The following is a 15,375-nucleotide window of genomic DNA, read 5'->3' as shown; positions in this document are numbered from 1 at the left end:
ATATCATAAATCGAACATAAGGCATGGACAAGCCACCTTGTTTGATTCGACAGCTTTCTCGTTAACTGAGTTCGACTGTCTGAAATAGCTCGTCTATAGTGCGGCCACCCATTTCTACAGTCTTGCTCACACGAGGGGCCCAGTGATATCTCTCTCTTTTACGAGAGGTACAAATCCCATCTTGACTATCTACAATCCAGTACATGATTCGTTTCATACCTGATACACGCCTTTATAGTCCTCTTGTTACGCAGGACGTTTGGCGTATTCAAAGTACGCAACTCCTCATGTTGAATTCCGCAGATATCTCAGGTCTAAGGATCCAATCATGGAACCGTCATATGAGATTCAAATCATGACGCAAGTCCATGTGACAATCTCATGCGGGCCAATCTAGTATTTCATTCCCCAACGAATACCTATGATTGTGATCGTATCCAATACCTATGATCATCTATATGATCATCAATCACACGTCATACTAGTCTTAGTATATCATTATTCTCATAATGACATGTGACTAGGGAGTTTAGAATTGTTCATAACAATACATGGATTTCATAACATATTCAAGCATGCACAATACATAATGAATCAAACACTCATCCATAAAACCATAGAAAATGTCAATACATCAAATGTATCTAAATAAAGCTCACATAACAGTACATCATAGAGCACTAAACCAACAACAAGCTCATTAACTTCATTAATAAAACATATGGGCCCATTGGGCCATCTAAACTCATCCAATGGATTTCTAATCAGTTTCGCAAACCGATCGTGGCCAGAGCACCATATCCATCAATCTCCCACTTACTCTACTTATGATCGAGTTTCAGTCTACCACAATAGACCTTCCCAAGCACGCTCCAGAAAATAGTAACAGCCCTACGTGTGTGACTCTGTAGGCCCGTCCAACGCAGACATAGTTCTGAAACCATTTCGGACTAATAATCATAGGTGATCTCTAGCAAGACACTCTGACTTCCTTGTCAGACTAGGTTAGTGTGATCTAACGAGCCAAGTAACATTCAACACTTGTGTCCTTTTAGTCACACGATATCATAAGTCAAAACAGAGACATGGAACAAGTCATCTCGTCACATTTTGACTGCTTTCTCGTTCGTTGAGTTAACTGAACCTACAGATGACTCTCCATCTATTTGCGCGCATTTCAGCTCAACTCACTCGAGGGGCCCAATGATATCTCTCTCTTCACATAAGAGAGGGACAAAATCCCATCTTGGTTCTCTATTATCCTCCACATGATTCATGACATTTCCAACTACAGCCGTTATAGTCATCCTTTTATAGTTCCGACGTTTGACTGTGTCAAAGAATATCACTCCTCATGTCGGATACATATAGAGACCTCAGGTGTTAGGACTCAAAACGGAGTATTACATGAGATTCAAGTCATGACATCAAGTCCATGTGACAATCTCATGCAGGTCATCTAGTATTCATTCACAAATGAACACCCATGATCAAAATCCATATCAAATATGCTATAATCATCTCTATGATCATCCAGCATGCATCATGCTAGTCTTTATTCATTAATGTTCCCACATCAACGATCGACTAGGGAATTTAGTATTATTACGATAATAATATATGGATAATATTATCAAACAATAACATGCAATTTGAATAATAATCAATAAGAAAAACATACTTCCATTCATCACAATGAATCGAAGTACAATAAATAAAGTGTTCATGCGAATAATCATGTCTAGAGCATAAAACATCACAATCTTCAAATGCTCTAATCATAATCAACTAAATATCTAATCCCCATCGACCTAACATGACACTCATGCTTCGACGAAGAGAGAGGCTTCGTCAATGGGTCAGCGATGTTGTCATATGTCGATACTCTGCATATAATCACATCTCCTCTGTCTATGATTTCTCTGATAAGATAAAATCGCCTGAGTATGTGTTTAGATCTCTGGTGTGACCTTGGTTTCTTGGCTTGCGCAATCACACCATTGTTGTCACAGTACAACGTAATGAGGTTTGCAATGCTAGAAACAACACCAAGGTCTCCAACAAACTTCTTGATCCAAACAGCCTCCTTTGCCGCATCCGATGCAGCAATATACTCAGCCTCTATAGTGGAATCTGCAACGGTGGCCTGTTTGGAACTCTTCCAACTAACATCACCTCCGTTCAGAAGGAACACAAAACCTGACTGCGATCGAAAATCATCCACATCAGACTGAAAACTGGCATCGGTGTAACCACTTACAACGAGTTCCTTTTCACATCCACCGTAAACCAAGAACACATCCTTAGTCCTTCTCAGGTATTTCAGGATGTTCTTTACGGCTATCCAGTGTGGTTCACCTGGATCAGACTGGTATCTACTCGTTAGACTCAATGCTAACGATACATCTGGTCGAGTACACTGCACGGCGTACATGATAGATCCTATCGCCGAAGCGTATGGAATTCTATCCATGCGTTCTCGCTCATCAGATATCTTTGGACATTAATTCTTGCTTAGAACTAAATCGTGCCTCATCGGCAAGGACTCATTCTTGGATTCTTGCATGCCAAACCGTTTTAACACCTTGTCGACGTAAGTACTCTGACTTGGACCGATGAGCTTTCTTGATCTATCTCTATAGATCTTGACACCTAGGATATAGGCAGCCTCGCCTAAGTCTTTCACCGCGAAACGCTTTCCTAGCGTAGACTTAACGTCTTGCAAAGTAGGAATATCATTTCCGATGAGCAAGATGTCATCAACGTATAAGACTAGAAATACAACTGCGCTCCCACTGGCCTTGTGATAAATGCATGGTTCGTCCTCGTTTTGCATAAAGCCAAACTCTTTGACTGTCTCATCAAAATGCAGGTTCCAGCTTCTTGAAGCCTACTTCAGTCCATAAATAGACCTCTGAAGCTTACATACCTTCCTTGGATGCTCAGGATCTTCAAAACCCTCAGGTTGTGTCATGTACACATCCTCAAGCAGATTCCCGTTAAGGAATGCGGTCTTGACATCCATTTGCCATATCTCATAGTCGTAATATGTGGCTATGGCAATGAGTATCCGAATGGATTTAAACAAGTGACGGGCGAGAAGGTTTCGTCATAGTCAATACCATGAATTTGTCGAAATCCTTTCGCCATCAATCGTGCTTTATAGGTATGTACGTTGCCATCCATGTCGGTTTTCTTCTTGAAAACTCATTTGCATCCGATGGGTTTTATCCCTTCAGATGCATCAACCAAAGTCCATACTTGGTTGTCGTATATGGATTGCATCTCAGACTTTATAGCCTCGAGCCATTTCTCAGAGTCCGGGTTTGACACAGCTTCTGAATATGATGCAGGCTCGTCATGCTCCATGAGCACGAGTTCATCATTCCTAGTCACGATAAATCCATATCTATCGGGCTCATGTCGAATCCTGCTCGATCTCCGAGGTTCATCAATGACAGGCAAAGTCACAACGGGTTGCGAGATAGGTTGAACCGTTTCAACTATTTCGCTAGGTCCAGCTTCAATTTGTGGCTCTTGGACTTCTCCAAGATCAATCTTACTCCCACTAGTTTTCTTAGAAACGAATTCTCGTTCCAAGAAAGTCTCATCTCGAGTAACAAACACTTTGTTCTCAGTGGGGTTGTAGAAGTAGTATCCCCTCGTTTCCTTGGGGTAACCAACAAACAAACATCTCTCAGATTTGGGTCCTAACTTGTCGGAAAGTTTGCGTTTCACATAAATATCGCAACCCCAAATTCTGAGATAAGACATCTTGGGACTCTTTCCAACCCATATCTCATATGGTGTCTTCTGAACCGATTTCGAAGGACTTTTGTTCAGTATATAAGCAGCAGTTTCAAGAGCGTATTCCCAAAAGGATATTGAAAGTTTAGTCTGACTCATCATAGAGCGAACCATATCCAATAAGGTTTGGTTCCTCCGCTCAGAAACACCGTTCCACTGAGGTGTTCCAGGAGGAGTCAATTGTGAAACGATTCCACAATCTCTAAGATAGTCAGTGAACTCTTGGCTCATGTATTCACCACCACGATCAGATCAGAGTGTCTTAATACTTTTGCCAAGTTGATTTTCTACTTTGTTTCTGAACGTGTTGAACAATTCAAATATTTCAGATTTATGTCTCATCAAGTAGACATAACCGTAACGATTGTAATCGTCGGTGGAGGTAACGAAGTAAGAATAACCTCCTCTGGCAGGTGTACTCATTGGTCCGCATACATCGCTATGTATTAGACTAAGGAGTTCATCCGCACGTTGTCCTTTTCCGGTAAAAGGACTCTTTGTCATCTTGCCTAATAAGCAAGATTCACATGCCTCCATTGATTCATAATCAAATGGATCCAAAACACCATCTGAATGGAGTTTGACGATGCGTTTCTCGCTTATATGGCCGAGACGACAATGTCAAAGGTAGGTTGAGTTCAAGTAGTTCTCCTTGTAACCCCTCGTATCGATGTTATAGATCATATTAGATGGATCATTACTCAACACATAAAGACCGTTAAATAAGTAACCAGTACCATATAAAACACTGTCTTTATATATCGAAAGAATCTTATTCTTAATTGAAAACTCAAAACCATCCAAGTCAAGACAAGAAATAGAAATGATGTTCCTGCTTATAGCAGGTACAAAGTAACAATTACGCAATTCTAAAACATGTCCAGACGGTAAAAGTAAATCGTAGTCGTCAATACACAATGCAGCAACTTTTGCTCCATTTCCGACGTGCAGATTCACTTCACCTCTCGCCAACGTTCTATTTCTTCGCAGACCCTGCACATTTCCACAAATGTGTGAGGCACATCCGGTATCCAATACCCAAGATGAAGAAGACAAAATGTTAACTTCTATAACGTTGATACCTGAAGATGAAGCTTCAGCAACCCTCTTCTTCTTCAGATCCTCCAAGTAGAGATTGCAGTTCCTACGCCAGTGTCCAACCTCGTGGCAGTAGTGGCATTCTCCCTCGTCGGGTTTGGACTTCGGCAACACGGCAACTTTTGCCTTCTTTGTCGATTCCTTGCCCTTTCCTTTTCCTCGTGGTCGCTTTGTGGAACTCTTTCCAGATTGCACGAAAAGGATGCTCTTTTCAGTCTTAATCTTCTGCTCAGCTGACACTAGCATCCCATGCAGCTCAATTAAGCTCTTGTCCATACCATTCATATCATAGTTTAAGACAAAATGTCAAAAACTATCAGGAAGTGAATGGAGGACCATGTCCACCGCAAGCTCCTTGTGCATCTTAACGCCAAGTCATTCTATATCATCAAAATGACTCTTCATTTTGAGCACATGTGGACCGACAGGACACCCGTTAGCCAGCACAATCCAAAAGGCTACACATAACCTTGAACCTCTCAGAGCGGGCATTCTCTTCGAACATGAGCTTAAGTTGATCCATCATCAACCAAGCACCCAGACCATCAAACTGTTTGATCAAGTCGGGAGTCATTGTTCCAAGCATAAGGCAGCTCACATCACGGTTTTCTTTCTTATGCTTCAAGTAAGCATCCTTGACAGTCGGTGGTGCATTGTTCGGTGGCTCCTCATCGACGAACGATTCGTCGAGGACGTATTCCTTATCTTCGCTTCTGAGAACAATTCTCAAGTAGCGGCACCAGTCAAAGAAGTTCGCCCCATTGAGTTTTTCACGCTCAATAATCGATCGCAACGAAAGTGACGGGTTTGGTACACTACCAGTTCTGTTGTTCGTCATCTACAGAATTGATGTTTGGAACCTCGATATCGATATTGAGTAAACATCGAGATCTTCAGATACTAGATCTGAAGAATATCGCCGTTGAGGAACCTCGATATCGTTGTTCGTCACCTTGAAGATCCCTAAACATGCATTCATAACGGTTTCTAGGGTTCCAATTTGGGTTTCACGTAGCGGAATAGATTAAACGAAACTCAAACAACAGATTTTGCATATGATGATAAAGGTATCGATATACCAACCTGTTTCGATCCAAGGACATGTCACAAACGCCGAATTCAAGCGCTCTCTACAGCTAGTCCACACTCACGGGCTTGTGTCTGCTAGAACACGATCTAAAAGTCAGGAGCGAAAACCGAGACAAACCCGGGAGAGAGAGATTTCGGCCAAGAGAGAGAAGAGGGAGAGTTCGAAATTCTCTTAAGTTTTCTTAACCTTAAATTATGTTTCCTAAACATAATTATAAAAGGATTAGGGTTTCATTAAACCAAATGGGCCTAATGGGCCTTCACTTGGGCCTTCACTTAACTATTAAGAGACAACAAGTTCATTAACCTCATTAATAAACATATGGGCTCATTGGGCCACCTAAACCCATCCAATGGATTTCTAATCAGTTTCGCAAACCGATCGTGGCCAGAGCAACATATCCATCAGTAATAGCGTCCAACCAGTCGGCTTTTGTCCAAGGCCGTACAATTGCGGAAAACTACCTCTTGGCTACTGATATTGTCCGTGGGTATCACAAGCAGAACATCTCCAGCAGAGGGACAATAAAAATTGACATTGCCAAGGCCTTTGACTCGTTGAACTGGGATTTCATCCTGTGAGTCCTCACTTTGATGAGACTTCCGAGGAATCTAATCTCGGCCATCCGAACGTGCATCACTGGTCCTTATTTTTCCATCAGCCTGGACGGAGGCTTATATGGTTTCTTCCCGGACACTAGGGGGCTTCGGCAGGGCTATCCCCTCTCCCCATACGTCTTTGTTCTGGGCTTGAACGTGTTGTCCACCATGCTACAACGCTCTGCATTGGAAGGATTGATTGGGCTACCATTCGGGCTGTCGGGACTTAGGGATAACCCGCCTAGCGTTTGCGGATGACCTTCACGGATGCAAGCCCATGTTCTTTAGAACATATATTCCACGCACTGAGGCTGTTTGGCTCGATTTCAGGTCTGAACATCAACAAAGGAAAATCCAGCTTGTACTTTGGCGGCTGCACAGTGGAACATGCGACAGAGATGAGTGTGCGTCATGGTATCCCTGTCGCACAACTCCCCTTTCGCTATTTGGGTGTTCCACTCAGCTCAAAGAAGTTGACGATGTCTAATTGTCAGCCTAATAGTCAGAAACAAGGAAGAATGGAATCGTGGGCAATAAAGAGCTTATCCTTCGCAGGAAGACTGCAGCTCCTTCACTCAGTTATCTCAGGAATTATTTCGTACTGGTTGGGGGTCTTTGTGCTGCCCAGGAGATACATCAAATTGATAAACTCGATCTGCTCAGCTTTCTTATGGAAAGGAACTCCGATTCCGTCCAAAGGCGCTCGAGTGGCATGGGAAACGGTCACCAAAACAAAACCGCAGGGAGGACTGGGACGAATATAGAAATCTGAAATGACATTTGTGTGCTCCGGCTTATTTGGATGATAATATTTAGGCGGCATACTTTCTGGTCAGTCAAGTTGTCGGCAACACAATCCTGGACTTTCCGCAAGCTGCTCAAGCTCCGACCATGGGCACGTACCTTTGTGCGGATCAGAATTGGGAATGGGGAAACAACCAACTTTTGGTACGACCCTTGGACGACCCTAGGCCATCTTCTTGACGTCTTTGGGCATACTAGACCTTCACAGTTGACGATACCTCGAAATTTCATGGTTTCGGAAGCTCACACCGAGGGGAGGTGGCGTCTATCTAACCCCCGATTTGAGATGGCTTGCACCCTAGCTTTCTTTTTAGCGATTTGCATATTTTCACATTTGCATATTTTCACATGTCGGGACACTCCCACCTGGCTCATTAAAGACAAGGAGGCCATTATCTTCTGAACTGCTGATATATGGCATACGCTTCACGTCCAGAATGTTGTGGGAAAGAGCTACAAAAGAATCTGGTACAAATCGCACCTACCCAAACATGTGTTCATGTGCTCGTTGATTGATCTGAATAGGTGTCCGGCTAAGAACCGCATGCTTGCTTGGGGGATGGATGTAGACCCCCTATGTTTCTCTGTAACTCTGCTCCCGAAACCAGGGATCATCTCTTCTTTGTTTGCCCATATTCCGCCCACGTTATCAGCTGGGCGATGACGGGAATTCTTCAGATTCCGTCTGGCTCCACCTGGATTCAACTCTTGCAGCACCTTGGAACGCTCCAAGGTTTCAAAATTAGGAGATATACAACTCATGTGATATGTCGGACAGTGACATACCCAATCTGGAAAGAAAGGAATGTCATGCTCCATCAGCGCTCTTATTCAGACGCCTCAGCTGTGCAGAAGCAGATTGATCAAGGCTTCCGATTACGGATTGCGTCGCTGAGGACGACGTTGTTGGTTCTTGCAAGTGACATCATTCAACTTTGGTTCTCTAGAAGGGACTGATCAACATAGGTGCGAGCCTGCCTTTCATTTTTTTTGGCACTTATTCTGCCTATCTATTTTTTGTACCGAGCATTTACTCTGTCTACCTACTCATGATACTGCATTAACGCACACTGTATATTTCGACATAAATAAAACACATTTTAACAAAAAAAAAGTTAAACAAAGGAAAGTAAAACAAAAATCTAACAACCCTAGAAATCAATCATGCATATGAGAGGTGTTAATCGGGTCGATTCAACCCGAGTCCACACTTGACCCAAAGGTTTCGAGCTCGGGTTCGAACTCGAAACAGCCCAATTGTTTTGGGTTTCAATAATCAAGTTCGAAACTTGGTCCTATAAACTTTTGGACTCGAGCTGACCCGTTCAATTCCTTCTTTGTAAATTTATTTTTTATTAATTATTTTTTACAAAAAAATTCGGACTTTCGAAACCGATTCAAAACCCGATTTGAGTTCGACCCCAAAATCTAAATTTTTTCGAATCAATATATTTAAATCAAAAATTTGAATTTTTTTGGGTGGATTCACATGGTTTCAGACCAAAATTGAAACCCCCAGCAACAATGCTATTGCTAGAGAAACTTTCATCAAGCACGCCAATATAGGTTCCCAAATCTTTTTGTGAGATGGATATCCATTATTTTGGACAGTTTAGGCTGGATCTTTTTGTAAACTTTACTTCGATACTAGTTAATAATCCGCACGTATTGCGCGGTTTGAAAATAAAATATAAATTTTAAATAATTTTATTAATATTTTTAAACTAAATATAATATAGTCTGTTTTTAAATAAAATAAAAAAATTTGAAAGTGTAAAGACAACATAATATTTTATTTTTAAAAAAAATTGATTGTAAATAATTTTCGGTTATATTTTTTTATACATTTAGGGGCGACTATTTGCGTTATCATTAGCCACAAGTAGGGCGATTGCGATTTTTGATGGTTGTAGGCGGTTGAAAAATTAACTGGTTAAGCCGTAATCATCCGCAAATGCAACCAAATTTATGATTTCTAAACGCAGATTCCATGTCAATATGCGTTTTCATAGTGATTTCCATCATTTTGGACAAAAGAATTAAAATATTTTTATTAAAAAAAATTATAAAATCATTAATATATATTGGTGATGATTTTGTTTAATTAGTTGTATAATTTAGTTTATTTTTTAGTACTATATTTTAATTAAAAAATACAATAATATCATGTGATTATATAGATGCTAGGTTTAATTATACATTTGTCAATAATTTTTATAATAAAATTATTTTTTACTTAAAAATAAATTAAATTAATAATATTAATATTTTAAATTTAATATTTAATTATTATAAATTTAGTAAATAATATTTATGAATGATACTAAAAATTTAATAAAACTATTATAAAAAGTATTTTAAAATAATATCTTTAATAATTTATATTAAAACACAACTGCAACGAACCATTCGTTTATAACTGTACCCACCCACAATCACCGCCAACAGCAAATTATCAACCATTCATTACTAATCATTCATAACCATTATCAAATGCTATGAAAATACTGCTAGTAGACACAATCACAACGGTATAACCAATCGAACCATTAAAATATAGATTTGATTGTAATATAGCATATTAAAATAATAGTTTTTTTTAAAATTTATGACTCGATGAAAGAGTTATTCGTTTGACAAACTCATATTATCCGAAGAATATGATTATCGATAGTTTTGAAAATACATTCTTGAATAATAATATAAATCTGTTTGGTTCAAAATCGAATAATAATATATTTAGATTAATAAATATTAAAAATAATATTTTATAATAAAATATTAGTATAATGTTAAAGTCTATACAATCTCACCAATATTTAAATTTTATAGATATCTATTTAATTTAATTTAATTAATGAAATATGATTATTTTATTTGATTCATTATAATCTAAGTTATTATATTAATTTTTCACTAAAAATTAAAATTTAAACACATTTATATTAAAAATACAAAACTAAGATTATATCATATTTGTATACTATGCATATTTTATCGTTAATAATATTGTTTTAACAAATCATATGAAACAAATTCACTTTTAATTTAAAAATTTTGAGTTAGATCACATTTAGTTTGACCTATTTTTTTATTAAATTTGTCTCTTATTATTTTTTACCATTCTAAATTTATTTTCTAAATTTATTTTATCGGATCCTACGTGATCCGATATGAGATTTTCGACTATTCGATTTCACATAACATCTCATGAAAATTTTAACAATCTATACGGTTTTCATTAAATCCATTTCAGGTTCATAATAGAATGCAAAATATCAATAAAAAAATATTTATAAGTTCCTAATATCATCAAAAGTCAAAATCTTAATAATTACAATGGATTTTATATATTTATTTGATATTTTAAGTTGATATATTCTTACCTATTGATACTATAATGTTTTGAACAATTTCATATTTCTGTGTGATATAATGAAAATTTTTGGTATCTAAATAATAAATAACAAAAAAAAAATTATATTAGTGATATTATATTAGAAGAAAAAAATAACTATTTATCCTTATAATTGTTTTTCTTTTACAGAATATATTAATTTTCTAATAAATCAAAAAATAATGAAATAAAATGGATAAATATATTTAGATAATATAAAGTATATTAGTCGAAATAAAGAGGAATATTCGATTTTTTCCTACGACAAATACTTGACTACAATATAATTTATTATTATACCATTTTTACTTGTAAATCCGGTAAAATAAAAGAATCCGGTCAAATGAAAATGTTTAAATTGATATCATTAAGACAATGTTTTTATCTGAAATATACAAAAGCATTAAAACAATGTAACCAAAGACAGCGCCATTGTAAATATTTTATTCACTAAAACTTTATAAAGTTTTCTCTGACATGCCGCCAAAAATCACTTTTTTTTAATTTTTTGATAGAATACAGTCTGAATATTCTTCAAAATCTACATAAATTGACAAATTAAGAGAGATAAAAAAAAATAACGTTTAGAAGTCGTCCCCCATCCTGGCAATCACATATTATAAAAAAAATCCTTTAGAAGTTTTCAATGAACCAAAATTATATGGTGCCCTAAAATAACCACAAAATAAAAACAGTTACATGTTGTCTACCACAACTATATTTAACAACGAAATCGACCAAACATAACATCTTAGATAATATTTTCAACATATGATCTAAATTGGGATTGAGAAAACAATTATGAGTACCATGCAGATGCCTTCTCTCTATTCCTCTTCGATTCCGATCAAGAACTCGATCTCACCATTTTCTGGAGACTTCCACCGCTGAATGATTTTCTGCCTCCTATCTTCAGTAATGGATACCCGTACCCATTACTATAAATCATCACCGACGAATGTTATAGCATAGAGTCAGTGTATAGAAAGTGAAAAACATCAAAATTTTCAGACATGAGAAGAATGGCGGACCTGGCGAACACTTCGTTTAGAAAAAATATTTGAGGAGATCACTCCTATGGTCATGGTATGTGAGAGAACGTGGAATCGATTATTATATAATAAACATTTTTTGTGTAAACCAATGTATGTAATTATTATATGTATTAAAGTCAATTGAATCTAAAGACTTTTTTACTACATTTATAAAACATTAAAGTTAATTGAATCTAATATCTATACATATACATTAACATATTTAGTTATCATAAATAAAGAGTGTTAAATTAGTTTATTCAATTTTGACCTTAATTATTAAAAAAGAAAGAATTAAAAAAATATAGACCTCGTGTCATATGATTATATAAATCTATTGTCGAAGTTTGGCTACCTGGAACAAGAGCTGAGCATTAGCTCCTGTGGAAGAGATCCTCCATACCAAAGAGAGTCTCAGTAAGGGTAGAATTGTCAGTCGACGGTAACGGAAAACGGCCAGAGGTAAATGTGGAAACCCCAAGTCCCTAGGTTTGTTAAATACCAGATCATCGATCTGGATTGAAGAAAGTAACAGGAGATTGTAATTCTCATCCGCCATTGTAGCTCGATCAAGAGCTTGTAATTCGTTCTCTCAAAACTCTATAGTGGATTCATCGGATCTTGATCCGGCCGAGACGTAGGATACTTACACTGAGTAATCTGGACTCGTTAAACCTTGTGTCTCATTTTCTTTCGACATTTCTTTGAGCGTTCTTGCGAATCGTGTGAGGTTCAATATTCGATCGAGAATGCGGCGCTAGAAGTGGTATCAGAGTCTGGTTGCGGACAGGGAGGTTCGTCGCCGGGGAGAGAATTTGGAACACAGATTCGAAAATTCTCGTCTCAACAGTGCTCGTTGTGAACATGGAGGTTCATCGCCAATCAAGGATTTTCTCGGCGCTTATTGTGAAATCCAAACCTGGAAGAAAAAACAAAATGTTGGCCTGCAAACTTGATGTCGAAAAATATGACGGGAAAGGGGAATTCTCGCTGTGGAAGGATAAGATCGTTGCTAGTCTGGAAATCCTAAGATTACACGATGTATTGAATGAAGACTACGATCTTAAAGAACCAGAAAAAGAAGTGAGAATCTGTGACGCTGAAGTCTGAAACATCAGAAGGAGCTGGTCCAGAGAAGATCAAAGCTGAGTTGATTCAAGAAACGAGGTATGAAAGAAGCAGACGAGTAAGAAATCTCATCTTGCTGTGCCTAGCAGATCCGATAATGAGAAAGGTTAGAAAGGAGGAAACCGCGGCAGGTATATGGAAAGCTCTGGAGGAGGAATTTATGCATAAGTCTCTTCCGAACAAAATGTACCTAAAACAACGCCTGTTTGGATTCAAGATGGAAGACAATAAAACTATGGAGGAAAATGTGGATATTTTCAAAAAACTAGTAAACGATCTAGCCAATTTGAAGATGGAGGTCTCTGAAGAAGACCAGGTATTGATCTTGTTAAACTCTCTGTCTGATCAATACGAACAATTGAAAGATACCCTAAAATACAGCAGAAAAGAGAACATTACATTGGATGAGATTACAGGAGCTGCATATTCTAAGGAACTTGAAATCGCAGCTAAGAAAGGAAAGTCACACGCTGGGGGATTGATAGTAAGGGGAAGAACATAAAAGAGAGAGAAACCAGATGGTGAAAACAAAAGTAAGTCCAGATCTAAATCGAGGAATAAGTCAAGTTCGGCCTGTTGGTTTTGTAAAAAGATAGGACACTTTAAACATGACTGTAGGAACCGAAAAAAGGTCCAAGACATAAACCAGAAACAGACGAAGTGTTAACCATCTCGGATCAAGATACACAGGAAGAATGGATCTTGGACTCTGGTTGTACATTCCATATGACTCCAAGAGTGGCCAGAGGATTTTCATGAGGATGAAGGAGGCAAGATTCTGATGGGGAATAATCAGACCTGTGAAATCAAGGGAATAGGCTCTGTCAGGCTAAAGGTGGAAGATGGAAGCAAAAAACATTGGAAAAGGTGAGATATATCCCAGGATTGAAGAGAAACTTGATTTCTCTTGGCTTTCTAGACCTTCAAGGATATTCCTACAAAGCAGATCATGGAAGTATAAGAGTATCAAGGGGATCGCTGATAATGATGAAAGGAAGACTCAACAGAGGTCTGTATGTCCTGTGTGGCAGTACTATAACAGGTTCAGCACATCAGGTTAGCAACAAAACCTCAGAAATCAGTATGTGGCACAGGAGATTAGGACTTATGAGTCTGAAAGGAATGAAGATATTAGCAGAAAAAGGGATTCTGGATGAAAAGAAGGTAGATAAACTTGACTTCTGTGAGGATTGCGTTTTCGGAAAAACACACAGACAGAGCTTCAAAGTTGGAAGACACAACACTACAAAAGTACTGCCAATATTTTCTATCCATGATTGATGACTTTTCAAGAAAAGTCTGGATATATGTCCTGAGGACTAAAGATGAAGCATTTTCAAAGTTTAAGGAATGGAAGACAAAAGTCGAAACTCAATCAGGAAAGAAGGTAAAGTACCTAAGGACAGACAACGGGTTAGAGTTTTGCAATAAACTCTACGATGATTTGATGCGGAACCAGGATCGAAATTCTCTAATTAGGCGGTGGAGACCGCGACCTCTAACCAACGTGTAAGAATCAACCTTGGCACAAGTCTAAAAGACCGTCATGACCTAGACCTAACGCCGTGATTAGCAACCTTGGTATAAGGTAGGCGCTACAAACGGTTATGACTGTCTGTTTGATAAGCCGGGTTGAACGCCACGAACGGAATCACACCATTCGATATGTTCAAAGGTTCCAAAAAGAATCATGAGCATAAAAGCTCAAACTCACTAAAAAGTGACACTCAAAGAAAACTCATCTTATTCATAATCTGATTTCTTTGCCTATTTATAGGCTATAAAAAGATAGAAAGAAATAAAGAAACTAGAAAAATCCATATAGTCAAAAACAAATCCCAAAGTAATAAATGTGGAAGCTTGAAAGACCATTTGACCTTGACTAAGATAAATACATCAGAATCTTCTCTTCAAAGCTTGACTTGGGTCTGATCCAATCTTGTTATGGGTTCTTGGTTTTGTTGAGAAATTGGCCCAACAAGAATTATGTCATTTCTTGGACCGAATTCATGAGAATTAGAGTTAGAACGGATGTGATCTTCAAACAACCGATTGAGGGAACAAACCTTTACCAAAAATTATGTAATTTATATCTTGGATGTCTAGTTTATGCTGCTTTAAACAGAACTATGATCGGATTCTCCAATCGAAAGTTATTAATGAAACAAGATAACCTGCTCAATATGTATTCCCAGGACTGAACCTGAATTGCGTCCTCTCTCCAGGATTGATGCTTTCTCCGTTGAATCTCAACTTCTTCAGATCAAACCCTTAGTGAGTTAGGGTTCATTTCCAATTGGAATTATCTCGTTTAGATATTGGAGTGCAAAGTTATGATTGAATTCCTCCGTAGCGTGCAATCTGTCCAAAACTGACAATTATTGGAAATATATAATATGATCAGGATTGATTTTTCTG

The sequence above is a fragment of the Tarenaya hassleriana genome, unplaced genomic scaffold (assembly GCF_000463585.1).
Source record: "Tarenaya hassleriana unplaced genomic scaffold, ASM46358v1 Cleome55, whole genome shotgun sequence".
In the NCBI taxonomy this organism is placed as follows: domain Eukaryota; kingdom Viridiplantae; phylum Streptophyta; class Magnoliopsida; order Brassicales; family Cleomaceae; genus Tarenaya; species Tarenaya hassleriana.
This window is presented reverse-complemented; position numbering follows the sequence as displayed.